Below are 12,019 nucleotides of genomic sequence, written 5' to 3'. Positions count from 1 at the left end.
TTTTTTTTTCTTCTGAGAAATGAACGATAATGATAGGTATGTCCAAGGGACAGTGAAATAGGGCTTTTATCGGTCGTGCGTGGGTGCGGTGTGTGGGTCGCTTGCCCATCCAGGCTTCGGGCCTTCTTTGACTCTGCTGATCGTACGGCCACCGATGGGAATCCACGGAATCAGTACTCTGATCGACACCAAACAGCCTTCGCGCAATCACCGCCGCCATCAAACAAATCCACCTCCAAGGAAGCCATGGCCGCCGCCTCCTCCTCCACCGTCCTTGGTCCGTCTCCACTATCCGACGGCGACGGCGAGCGCCACGACCCCCCAAACTGGATCCTCCTGGACGGAAAATAATTCTTTGAAACCAGGTCTCACGCGAGACCTATTCTGATGGATGACACGTGGCATTCACAAATCACAAAGCACCCCCCACCCCCATTTAAAATCAGGGGGGAGAGAGATTAGATGCTTTGTGATTTGTGAATGTCACATGTCATCTATCAGGATGGGTCTCACCTGCTAACCGTTAGATCTGGTCTCATATAATTTTTTTCCCTCCTGGACACCCTGGGCTACATCGCTGAATGCCCCAACGCCACCTTCGCCCAGGGCTCCACCAGCACCGGCCAACGCATCGAGGTGTCCTTCTGCACGGCCCGCCCTCCCCACGTCTCCACTTCTGCGTCCACTGCCCGGGCCTCGGACCCGCCGATTTTTCCTTGGCTCCCACGATCATCAGCGCGGAGGCCTCATCCTCTTCTCCGTGTCCGTCAGCCCTTCCATCCTCTTCAATCCGCGTTACCGTGAGTACTTCCTCTACAAGGCGCACCCTCGGTGCCCGGTGCTGGAGCTTCTTCCCCACCCGTACCCGCACCACTTCCGCGACTAGGAGGTCGCCCTCCTGAGCCTCGGCGACGACGGGGCTGAGTACGCCATTGCCATTCTCACAAGCAGGTGCCTGAAGGTGAGCCTCAAGGAGGATGGTACGCTCAACGAGACGGAGTTCGATCTTTGCCTGTACCGCTCCTGCAAAGCTCAGGAGGGGTGGACATCCAAGGTGGTGTCCGTGGCAGATCCAGTGAGGGACGCGGTGTGCCCTGTGGATTGTGCACCATACCATGAGACAACCAAGGTGATCACGCTCCGGCGTGGCATGGTCTGCTGGGTTGACCTTTGGCGTGGCATCCTCCTCTGCAATGTGCTCGAGGAAAATCCCCTTCTCCTTGACATCCCGCTACCGCTGCCGGCGAGAGGTAACTGGAGACTCTGCCACAAATCCAGCTCATACAAATATCGGGACATCACCGTCAGCCCGCTCAAGGATAGCATCAAGCACATTGAGATTGAAGTCTGCCCACCAAGAAACCCTCCTCCTGATGAGTCCTATATGGACTGGTTTCACCAAAAGCGCCGTGACAAACGGTGCAATGCACCTTGTAAGGTTGGAAGGCCAGGACATGGAGCCTATCGACCACCACGGTTCCTTCATGGAATGACTAGCGCCTTGACTGCACCCTCGATGTTGCTGACATCGATGTCCAACCAATCCATTCTAAGCAGCCGCCTAGCCCGAGGAGCATCAGCGACAACCTCACCCAAGGGACGTTACTGCAATGCCTCATCATTGGGTTCCCCACCTTGAGCATGGATGATGATGTTGTGTACATGCTTTCTAAGGCCTGCCCTGCGGACCAGATGGAAGTAGTGATTGTTGTTGATATGAGGAAGAAGGCGCTTCAGGGAGTGGCTAAGCTTGTTACCGGAAAAGATTTCACTGATACACGTATCTGCACCAGTGAAATCTCCAAATATCTTAGGAAAGATGAAGGTAATTTTGCTTACTACTTTCTTTGTGTATGTGTGACTACATGTATGAATTATCTGCTTATCTTAAACCCCCTCCGTCCGAAAAAGCCTGACATGAGACAAGCTTTTTCGGACGGAGGTATGTACTGATGAACCCCCACCGTACCAATGACAATTCATAAAAAATAACTACACCAATGGGTTCTTGGTAAGCATAGTGTGCCTATTGGGAACGTAACAAGCAATAACACCTTTAATAGAGGAGAATGTGAACTGCAAGCAGTATTTAGCCATTGAAACCTTCAATAGAGGAGAATGTGAGTGGCTAATATAAAGAAATGGAAATCAGTGCATCTTGCCACTTTGCAGTTTAATGACTTCGCTCTGCATCAAAACCAAACCAAAACATGATTGAACTTCTTGTTATAGCATTTTCTTAGTGGATTCATTTTTTCTTACCAGTTGAATATATATGTAGCTAGCGCTCTGAAAGTGTTTCGCTTTTGTTTTTGTCCTTTTGTCTTCCAGTGATCAGGTAGAGCCTCAACAAGGTGTTTCTCAGGCAGTGCAGGGACTTGTCCAATTGGATGTGCATTTATACCCTTGAGTCAAATAACTTCATTCAACAACCAGAAAACAATACGGTTGAAAAATAGCTCAGTAATTTTTTTCCAACTATTGTGAATCTCTGTTAGACAATCAGTCCTTGGATGTTGTTGCCTCATCCTACAGGTATACATGCTAGCCAATTGGCCATCATTTTTGCATACTCTAGTTACATAATTAATTCAAATCTAATTAAAGTCTAGGATTTTGAGTTTGGGTTAGATATGATCAAACCATGCATGCTAGCCATTCATTGACGAAAATTTTAGTTGAACTGCTTACTTTACAACGAAATGATGTGTTTATCCAACTATGTTGTCCACCTGTAAATTTGTTGTGGGACATGCTTGATCCTCCACAATTGTTTTAGGATGGTTAAATTTTTCTAACGAGTATTAGATGTGTTTGCTTCGGGTTCCATGGCTGGAGGAGAATGCTGTGCAATATCCAAGTTCGTAACTACAAATGTAGTTAGTTTATTCTGCAACAAGCACCATCTTATCTCTGTGTCTATGCGTGCATGCGTGCCCCCTCTACTCGCTCTTCCATGGTTGTCGTCCAAGTTCAAGTTTGAACTAAAACCATGGCAAGAATTATGGAATGAAGGGAGTAAAAAAAATTCTTGGCAAGAAACTCAAATCGCAATTTCCTCGGATATATATTACTGGTAGTGTACTATTCTTATGTCACTTAATAACCAGGTTAGGCAAACCTTGTTATGATAGGATTGATAGAAATTCCTCTTGTGGTTTCATCTCCATTACAAATTTTCTATTCTCATGTTTTATTTGCATTGTGTCAGGTAATTATCTCCCACATTCATGCATGTGTGGCCAATTCATAATGGCTATGAGTTTAGATCGCTTTTGTGAACAAGGGATTGATCAATACATCCCAAACGGATAAATACAAATAGACTAATTTGTATATTTTGTTCAACAATTGTCTCCGACACCTTCCTCCTAGCTTGAGTATGGATGCTGAAGTTAGCTGGAGTGTGGTGAGCGCGATCTCCACCCGCACTGAAATGAGGTGGTAAAGGGCGCGTATCATAACTAACAAAGACAGGTCCATGCACTCAAACCTTTAGAGACAACAACTGAAATGATAATTTACCGCAACTCTGCAAAATTGATGTTGATGTTATCTTGCACATTAGTTACAGAGTAAATTCAGAGCAAAACAATCGAACACCACCACGTTGTAAAGCACCAATGACTGGACATTTTCATACCGTACCAGTCACTAGCTAATGAACTCTGCGGCATGAGTCACCGCCATTGCCAGTCTCAAGGAAGATGCTGGTGAGCATGGGCAGGTCCATCTTGTTCTCGTGGCTACTTAGGTGTATCCCGGGCGCTCCACAGCATGAGTCCCTGCCACTACCATTCTCAAGAAAGATGCTGGCGAGCATGGGCATGTCCATCTCGCTCTTGTGGATACTTAGGTGGATCCCGGGCACTCTGCGCCTCCTCCTCCCGTCATCCGTAGCGAGTGATCAACTGGCAATGACTTCGCACCCCCGGACAAGTGCCTCCCATGGCACTCCCACCACGCTCATCCCCGTAATGTGGTTCTCCCGAACAACGCAAACCATAACTACCACGGCCTCCCTCCATCCTTCGCTGTGAGTGTGTACATGCATGCGACAAACTGGCAGCGAGCCGCCTCGCCATGGTGAAGGGTTACCGTCCTTTGTCGCGACGGTGAGCTGCCGTGGGGCGGTGGTGAAAGGGAGGTCGATGCTTGGTTGTAGGAAGAAGAAAACTAAGGCAGGGGCGGGCTGGCGATGGTCAACCACCGCCGCAAACCTAGTGTTGCTCGTTGTAGGCGCCGACTTCAGAGAGGGTGCGGGATCGGGCAGCCAAATGAATCGTCTAGGATAGAAAAGGGATGATATGAAATTCCTATTCTATCCCCATTCTATTTTTAGGGAGGCTGGCTTTGCAGGGTCTATAACAGTGAACTACCTAATATACCCTTGAAGCCAGAATTGAAGGAAATATGCCCTAGAGGCAATAATAAAGTTATTATTCATTTCCTTATAATCATGATAAATGTTTATTATTCATGCTAGAATTGTATTAACCGGAAACATAATACATGTGTGAATACATAGACAAATAAAGTGTCACTAGTATGCCTCTACTTGACTAGCTAGTTAATCAAAGATGGTTATGTTTCCTAACCATGAACAATGAGTTGTTATTTGATTAACGAGGTCACATCATTAGTTGAATGATCTGATTGACATGACCCATTCCATTAGCTTAGCACCTGATCGTTTAGTATGTTGCTATTGCTTTCTTCATGACTTATACATGTTCCCATAACTATGAGATTATGCAACTCCCGTTTGCCGGAGGAACACTTTGGGTGCTACCAAACGTCACAACGTAACTGGGTGATTATAAAGGAGCATTACAGGTGTCTCCAAAGGTAGATGTTGGGTTGGCGTATTTCGAGATTAGGATTTGTCACTCCGATTGTCGGAGAGGTATCTCTGGGCCCTCTCGGTAATGCACATCACATAAGCCTTGCAAGCATTGCAACTAATGAGTTAGTTGCGGGATGATGTATTACAGAACGAGTAAAGAGACTTGCCGGTAACGAGATTGAACTAGGTATTGGATACCGACGATCGAATCTCGGGCAAGTAACATACCGATGACAAAGGGAACAACGTATGTTGTTATGCGGTCTGACCGATAAAGATCTTCGTAGAATATGTAGGAGCCAATATGGGCATCCAGGTCCCGCTACTGGTTATTGACCGGAGACGTGTCTCGGCCATGTCTACATTGTTCTCAAACCCGTAGGGTCCGCACGCTTAAGGTTACGATGACAGTTATATTATGAGTTTATGCATTTTGATGTACCGAAGGTTGTTCGGAGTCCCGGATGTGGTCACGGACATGACGAGGAGTCTCGAAATGGTCGAGACGTAAAGATTGATATATTGGAAGCCTATGTTTGGATATCGGAAGTGTTCCGGGTGAAATCGGGATTTTACCGGAGTACCGGGAAGGTTACCGGAACCCCCCGGGAGCTAAATGGGCCATGATGGGCCTTAGTGGAAAAGAGAAGAGGCAGCCCTACATGGGCTTTGCGCCTCCCCCTTCCCCTAGTCCTATTAGGATTAGGAGAGGTGGCCGGCCCCCTCTCTCTCTTTTCCCCCTCCGCGAATCCTATTCCAACTAGGATTGGGGGGGGGGGAATCCTACTCCCAGAGGGAGTAGGACTCTCCTGGCACGCCTCCTATGGCCGGCCAGCCTCCCCCCTCTAGTCCTTTATATACTGAGGCAGAGGCACCCCAGAAACACACAAGTTGATCCACGTGATCTATTCCTTAGCCGTGTGCGGTGCCCCCTGCCACCATATTCCTCGATAATACTGTAGCGGAGTTTAGGCGAAGCCCTGCTGCTGTAGTGCATCAAGATCGTCACCACACTGTCGTGCTGACGGAACTCTTCCCCGACACTTTGCTGGATCGGAGTCCGGAGATCATCATCGAGCTGAACGTGTGCTCGAACTCGGAGGTGCCGTAGTTTCGGTGCTTGATCGGTTGGATCATGAAGACGTACGACTACTTCCTCTACGTTGTGTCAACGCTTCCACAGTCGGTCTGCGTGGGTACGTAGACAACACTCTCCCCTCTCGTTGCTATGCATCACCATGATCTTGCGTGTGCCTCGGAATTTTTTTGAAATTACTACGAAACCCAATAGTGGCATCCGAGCCTAGGTTATTTATGTTGATGTTATATGCACGAGTAGAACACAAGTGAGTTGTGGGTGATATAAGTCATACTGCCTACCAGCATGTCATACTTTGGTTCGGCGGCATTGTTGGACGAGACGACCCGGACCAACCTTATGCGTACGCTTACGCGAGACCGGTTCCCCCGACGTGCTTTGCACACAGGTGGCTTGCGGGCGACTGTCTCCCCAACTTTAGTTGAACCGAGTATGGCTACGCCCGGTCCTTGCGAAGGTTAAAACGGAGTCTATTTGACAAACTATCGTTGTGGTTTTGATGCGTAGGTGAGATTGGTTCTTGCTTAAGCCCGTAGCAGCCACGTAAAACTTGCAACAACTAAGTAGAGGACGTCTAACTTGTTTTTGCAGGGCATGTTGTGATGTGATATGGTCAAGACATGATGCTGAATTTTATTGTATGAGATGATCATGTTTTGTAACCGAGTTATCGGCAACTGGCAGGAGCCTTATGGTTGTCGTTTTATTGTATGCAATGAAATCGCGATGTAATGCTTTACTTTATTACTAAACGGTAGTGATAGTCGTGGAAGCATAAGCTTGGCGAGACGACAACGATGCTACGATGGAGATCAAGGTGTCACGCCGGTGACGATGGTGATCACGACGGTGCTTCGGAGATGGAGATCACAAGCACAAGATGATGATGGCCATATCATATCACTTATATTGATTGCATGTGATGTTTATCCTTTTATGCATCTTATCTTGCTTTGATTGATGGTAGCATAATAAGATGATCTCTCACTAAATTATCAAGAAGTGTTCTCCCTGAGTATGCACCGTTGCGAAAGTTCTTCGTGCTGAGACACCACGTGATGATCGGGTGTGTTAGGTTCTACGTTCAAATACAACGGGTGCAAAACAGTTGCACACGCGGAATACTCAGGTTATACTTGATGAGCCAAGCATATACAGATATGGCCTCGGAACACGGAGACCGAAAGGTCGAGCGTGAATCATATAGTAGATATGATCAACATAACGATGTTCACCATTGAAAACTACTCCATCTCACGTGATGATCGGTTATGGTTTAGTTGATTTGGATCATGTAATCACTTAGAGGATTAGAGGGATGTCTATCTAAGTGGGAGTTCTTTAATTAACTTGATTAATTGAACTTAAATTTATCATGAAACTTAGTACCTGATTAGTATCTTGCTTGTTTATGTTTGATTGTAGATAGATGGCTCGTGCTGTTGTTCCGTTGAATTTTAATGCGTTCCTTGAGAAAGCAAAGTTGAAAGATGATGGTAGCAATTACACGGATTGGGTCCGTAATTTGAGGATTATCCTCATTGCTGCACAGAAGAATTACGTCCTGGAAGCACCGCTGGGTGCCAGGCCTGCTGTAGGAGCAACGCCGGATGTTATGAACGTCTGGCAGAGCAAAGCTGATGACTACTTGATAGTTCAGTGTGCCATGCTTTACGGCTTAGAATCGGGACTTCAACGACGTTTTGAACGTCATGGAGCATATGAGATGTTTCAGGAGTTGAAGTTAATATTTCAAGCAAATGTCCAGATTGAGAGATATGAAGTCTCCAATAAGTTCTATAGCTACAAGATGGAGGAGAACAGTTCTGTCAGTGAGCATATACTCAAAATGTCTGGGTATAATAATCACTTGATTCAATTGGGAGTTAATCTTCCAGATGATAGCGTCATTGACAGAATTCTTCAATCACTGCCACCAAGCTACAAGAGCTTCGTGATGAACTATAATATGCAAGGGATGAACAAGACTATTCCCGAGCTCTTCGCGATGCTGAAAGCTGCGGAGGTAGAAATCAAGAAGGAGCATCAAGTGTTGATGGTCAACAAGACCACTAGTTTCAAGAAAAAGGGCAAAGGGAAGAAGAAGGGGAACTTCAAAAAGAACGGCAAGCAAGTTGCTGCTCAAGAGAAGAAACCCAAACCTGGACCTAAGCCTGAAACTGAGTGCTTCTATTGCAAGCAGACTGGTCACTGGAAGCGGAACTGCCCCAAGTATTTGGCGGATAAGAAGGATGGCAAGGTGAACAAAGGTATATGTGATATACATGTTATTGATGTGTACCTTACTAATGCTCGCAATAGCACCTGGGTATTTGATACTAGTTCTGTTGCTAATATTTGCAACTCGAAACAGGGACTACGGATCAAGCGAAGATTGGTTAAGGACGAGGTGACGATGCACGTGGGAAACGGTTCCAAAGTCAATGTGATCACAGTCGGCACACTACCTCTATATCTACCTTCGGGATTAGTATTATACCTAAATAATTGTTATTTGGTGCCAGCGTTAAGCATGAACATTATATCTGGATCTTGTTTGATGTGAGACGGTTATTCATTTAAATCAGAGAATAATGGTTGTTCTATTTATATGAGTAATATCTTTTATGGTCATGCACCCTTGAAGAGTGGTCTGTTCTTGTTGGATCTCGATAGTAGTAACACACATATTCATAATGTTGAAGCCAAAAGATGCAGAGTTGATAATGAGAGTGCAACTTATTTGTGGCACTGCCGTTTAGGTCATATCGGTGTAAAGCGCATGAAGAAACTCCATTCTGATGGACTTTTGGAACCACTTGATTATGAATCACTTGGTACTTGCGAACCGTGCCTCATGGGCAAGATGACAAAAACGCCGTTCTCCGGTACTATGGAGAGAGCAACAGATTTGTTGGAAATCATACATACAGATGTATGTGGTCCGATGAATATTGAGGCTCGTGGCGGATATCGTTATTTTCTCACCTTCACAGATGATTTAAGCAGATATGGGTATATCTACTTAATGAAACATAAGTCTGAAACATTTGAAAAGTTCAAGGAATTTCAGAGTGAAGTTGAAAATCATCGTAACAAGAAAATAAAGTTTCTACGATCTGATCGTGGAGGAGAATATTTGAGTTACGAGTTTGGTGTACATTTGAAAAATTGTGGAATAGTTTCGCAACTCACGCCACCCGGAACACCACAGCGTAATGGTGTGTCCGGACGTCGTAATCGTACTTTACTGGATATGGTGCGATCTATGATGTCTCTTACTGATTTACCGCTATCGTTTTGGGGATACGCTCTAGAGACGGCCGCATTCACGTTAAATAGGGCACCATCAAAATCCGTTGAGACGACACCTTATGAACTATGGTTTGGCAAGAAACCAAAGTTGTTGTTTCTGAAAGTTTGGGGCTGCGATGCTTATGTGAAAAAGCTTCAACCTGATAAGCTCGAACCCAAATCGGAGAAATGTGTCTTCATAGGATATCCAAAGGAAACTATTGGATACACCTTCTATCACAGATCCGAAGGCAAGACTTTTGTTGCTAAATTCGGAAACTTTCTAGAGAAGGAGTTTCTCTCGAAAGAAGTGAGTGGGAGGAAAGTAGAACTTGACGAGGTAACTGTACCTGCTCCCTTATTGGAAAGTAGTACATCACAGAAAACTGTTTCAGTGACACCTACACTAGTTAGTGAGGAAGCTAATGATAATGATCATGAAACTTCAGATCAAGATACTACTGAGCCTTGTAGACCAACCAGAGTGAGATCTGCACCAGAGTGGTACGGTAATCCTGTTTTGGAGGTCATGCTACTAGATCATGATGAACCTACGAACTATGAAGAAGCGATGGTGAGCCCAGATTCCGCAAAATGGCTTGAAGCCATGAAATCTGAGATGGGATCCATGTATGAGAACAAAGTATGGACTTTGGTTGACTTGCCCGATGATCGGCAAGCAATTGAGAATAAATGGATCTTCAAGAAGAAGACTGACGCTGACGGTAATATTACTGTCTACAAAGCTCGACTTGTCGCGAAAGGTTTTCGGCAAGTTCAAGGGATTGACTACGATGAGACCTTCTCACCCGTAGCGATGCTTAAGTCTGTCCGAATCATGTTAGCAATTGCCGCATTTTATGATTATGAAATTTGGCAGATGGATGTCAAAACTGCATTCCTGAATGGATTTCTGGAAGAAGAGTTGTATATGATGCAACCAGAAGGTTTTGTCGATCCAAAGGGAGCTAACAAAGTGTGCAAGCTCCAGCGATCCATTTATGGACTGGTGCAAGCCTCTCGGAGTTGGAATAAACGTTTTGATAGTGTGATCAAAGCATTTGGTTTTATACAGACTTTTGGAGAAGCCTGTATTTACAAGAAAGTGAGTGGGAGCTCTGTAGCATTTCTGATATTATATGTGGATGACATATTGTTAATTGGAAATGATATAGAATTTCTGGATAGCATAAAGGGATACTTGAATAAGAGTTTTTCAATGAAAGACCTCGGTGAAGCTGCTTACATATTAGGCATTAAGATCTATAGAGATAGATCAAGACGCTTAATTGGACTTTCACAAACAACATACCTTGACAAAATTTTGAAGAAGTTCAAAATGGATCAAGCAAAGAAAGGATTCTTGCCTGTGTTACAAGGTGTGAAATTGAGTAAGACTTAATGCCCGACCACTGCAGAAGATAGAGAGAACATGAAAGATGTTTCCTATGCATCAGCAATAGGATCTATCATGTATGCAATGCTGTGTACCAGACCTGATGTGTGCCTTGCTATAAGTCTAGCAGGGAGGTACCAAAGTAATCCAGGAGTGGATCACTAGACAGCGGTCAAGAACATCCTGAAATACCTGAAAAGGACTAAGGATATGCTTCTCCTATATGGAGGTGACAAAGAGCTCGTCGTAAAGGGTTACGTTGATGCAAGCTTTGACACTGATCCGGACGATTCTAAATCGCAAACCGGATACGTGTTTACATTAAACGGTGGAGCTGTCAGTTGGTGCAGTTCTAAACAAAGCATCGTAGCGGGATCTACATGTGAAGCGGAGTACATAGCTGCTTCAGAAGCATCAAACGAAGGAGTCTGGATGAAGGAGTTCATATCCGATCTAGGTGTCATACCTAGTGCATCGGGTCCAATGAAAATCTTTTGTGACAATACTGGTGCAATTGCCTTGGCAAAGGAATCCAGATTTCACAAAAGGACCAAGCACATCAAGAGACGCTTCAATTCCATCCGGGATCTAGTCCAGGTGGGAGACATAGAGATTTGCAAGATACATACGGATCTGAATGTTGCAGACCCGTTGACTAAGCCTCTTCCACGAGCAAAACATGATCAGCACCAAGACTCCATGGGTGTTAGAATCATTACGGTGTAATCTAGATTATTGACTCTAGTGCAAGTGGGAGACTGAAGGAAATATGCCCTAGAGGCAATAATAAAGTTATTATTTATTTCCTTATAATCATGATAAATGTTTATTATTCATGCTAGAATTGTATTAACCGGAAACATAATACATGTGTGAATACATAGACAAACAAAGTGTCACTAGTATGCCTCTACTTGACTAGCTAGTTAATCAAAGATGGTTATGTTTCCTAACCATGAACAATGAGTTATTTGATTAACGAGGTCACATCATTAGTTGAATGATCTGATTGACATGACCCATTCCATTAGCTTAGCACCCGATTGTTTAGTATGTTGCTATTGCTTTCTTCATGACTTATACATGTTCCCATAACTATGAGATTATGCAACTCCCGTTTGCCGGAGGAACACTTTGGGTGCTACCAAACGTCACAACGTAACTGGGTGATTATAAAGGAGCATTACAGGTGTCTCCAAAGGTAGATGTTGGGTTGGCGTATTTCGAGATTAGGATTTGTCACTCCGATTGTCGGAGAGGTATCTCTGGGCCCTCTCGGTAATGCACATCACATAAGCCTTGCAAGCATTGCGACTAATGAGTTAGTTGCGGGATGATGTATTACAGAACGAGTAAAGAGACTTGCCGGTAACGAGATTGAATT

General features: G+C 44.8%; 1 pseudogene; it reads left to right on the top strand.

Moving 5' to 3' along the window:
* The first annotated feature begins 549 nt into the window (after positions 1 to 549).
* On the top strand, positions 550 to 2,342 carry LOC147961685 (uncharacterized; annotated as a pseudogene).
* The last annotated feature ends 9,677 nt before the right edge of the window (positions 2,343 to 12,019 follow it).

The sequence above is a fragment of the Triticum urartu genome, chromosome 7A (assembly GCF_056163025.1).
Source record: "Triticum urartu cultivar PI428250 chromosome 7A, HENAU_Tu73, whole genome shotgun sequence".
Lineage (NCBI taxonomy): Eukaryota > Viridiplantae > Streptophyta > Magnoliopsida > Poales > Poaceae > Triticum > Triticum urartu.
This window is presented reverse-complemented; position numbering and strand designations above follow the sequence as displayed.